The sequence below is a fragment of the Cricetulus griseus genome, chromosome 2 (genome assembly GCF_003668045.3).
Source record: "Cricetulus griseus strain 17A/GY chromosome 2, alternate assembly CriGri-PICRH-1.0, whole genome shotgun sequence".
Lineage (NCBI taxonomy): Eukaryota > Metazoa > Chordata > Mammalia > Rodentia > Cricetidae > Cricetulus > Cricetulus griseus.
In genome coordinates, this window is record NC_048595.1 from 447,432,485 (window position 1) to 447,434,695 (window position 2,211).

Sequence of the window (2,211 nt, forward strand, 5' to 3'; positions counted from 1 at the left end):
TTTGAACAGAAAGGAAATCCCTAGATGCCTAATGTAGCTCTTTCAAAGATACATTGCTTTGGAAAAGATAACCACTAATTTTCTAAAAGAGGAGAGAAGATAAAATGTTTCCATTGTTTTCAACAGGAAGGCTTATTATTGTGTTGAATCTTTGTTTGTCCTATTATATCCTAGAGCATAATTATAAATTAACAGGGGACTCCAGGATTTAGAAATATTTTAGAAAAACAACACTGAGATCTGTTGAGTTGTATAAATGCTAGGTTAAGGAATTCTTTCTTCCCATTTCATTGTTCTCTCCCTTTAGGTGATGGCATTCTACCTCGAAATCTCTCTCTCTCTCTCTCTCTCTCTCTCTCTCTCTCTCTCTCTCTCTCTCTCTCTCTCTCTTTTTTTTTTTCTTTTTTTTTTTGGCTCTTACTGAGGCTTTTATTTTGTATGTAGAACCGCTGGGGTGGGAGCCTTGCCTGTGGCCATCCTACAGATTACACTGGGCTCCAGACACTGGGCTTGGAACTGAGGTGACAGAAACAATGACTCAGCCAATCACATGATTACAAAGCTGGGGTTTCGAGCAGGGCTCCAGGTAGCCTAAGGAAGCAGTGGCATGGGAGGGACAAGCACTGGGCGGGCCTTGAGCCGCCTTGATGACATCAGGGACAGGGTCTAAGCAGCAGGTGTTTCCAGGGTCTCTACCCACATCACTTGGCCAGGGGGTTCCTGAAGCATCTGTCAGAAAACTTGGCCTTGCTGCCCAGCTCTTCCTCGATTCTAAGGATCTGATTGTACTTGGCCAGACGCTCGGATCGGCAAAGGGCAACAGTCTTGATCTGCGCAGTGCAGAGTTCTACCACCAGGTTGGCAATGAAAGTGTCCTCTGTCTCCCCGGAGCGATGGGACACCATGACGCCCCAGCCATTGGACTGAGCCAGCTTACACGCCTGCAGAGACTCAGTCACAGAGCCAGTCAGGTTGACTTTGAGCAGGAGGCAGTTACAGGACTTCTCACTGACAGCCTTGGCAATCCTCTTAGTGTTGGTTACTGTGAGATCATCCCCAACCACCTGGATGCCCACACTAGCTGTGAAATTCTTCCAGGCTTCCCAGTCATCCTGGTCAAAGGGGTCCTCGATGGGCACCACTGGATACTCCGGATGAACGACAGGTCAGCCAGCTGGTCAGGCATGATGTACCTGCTGGGGTCATCAGGAGACTTGAAGTCCAGGTCATACTTGCCAGACCTGAAGAACTCAGAGGCAGCCACGTCCATGCCGATGACAACCTGGTCCATGTAGCTGGCCTTCCCGATTGTGTTCTTCAGGTCCAGAGCTTCTTTGTTCTCCAGGATTTTGGGTGCGAACCAGCCCTCATCACCCACATTGGTGGCATCTTTCCCGTGTTTCCCCTTGATGACATTCTTCAGGTTGTGGTAAACCTCTGCCTCAATGCGCATGGCTTCCCATAAGCTGGACGCGCCCACAGGAAGGATCATAAACTCTTGCATGGCCAGCTTGTTGCCAGCGTGGGAACCGCCATTAATCACGTTGAAAGCTGGGACGGGCAGAATAACTTCAGGGTTGCCAGCCAAGTCAGCAATGTGACGGTACAGAGGTACCCCCTTTTCTGCGGCACCAGCTTTGCAGACAGCCAGGGACACTCCCATGATGACATTTGCACCGAATTTAGATTTATTCTCAGTGCTGTCCATCTCAATCATGAGCTTGTAAATCTTCTCTTACTCCACAACGTTCAGTTTCTTGCTAACCAGAGCAGATGTGATAGTTTTATTGATGTGCTCAACAGCCTTTGAGACACCCTTCTCCATGTAGCGAGTCTTATCATTGTCGCAGAGTTCTAGGGCCTCGTAGATGCCAGTGGAGGCACTGCTGGGCACAGCCGCCCGGAAGAGACCTTTTGAGTTGTAGAGATCAACTTCAACAGTGGGGTTCCCACGGGAATCAAAGATCTCTCAGGCAAGGATCTTGAGAATAGACATTTTCTGGCACTCGGGTGGGCGAGCAGGAAAAGAACAGAGGTTCGAATACACATCCTGGAGAGCGTTTAAGGTAAGGACGTGCGAGTGAGCCGGTTCCGGAGCTGGTCTGCAATCTCTTTTATTTATTTATTTTTTAAAAGGGCAATTCTTTGAGTTAGGTTTGGTATTACGTTGCCTGTAATTCCAACACTCAAGAAGCTGAGGTGAAGAGGTTG

At 48.4% G+C, this 2,211-nt stretch overlaps 1 pseudogene; it reads right to left on the reverse strand.

Annotated features, from left to right (window-relative positions):
• Positions 1-701: 701 nt before the first annotated feature.
• LOC100758979 lies at positions 702-1,996 on the reverse strand (annotated as a pseudogene).
• Between the last annotated feature and the right edge of the window lie 215 nt (positions 1,997-2,211).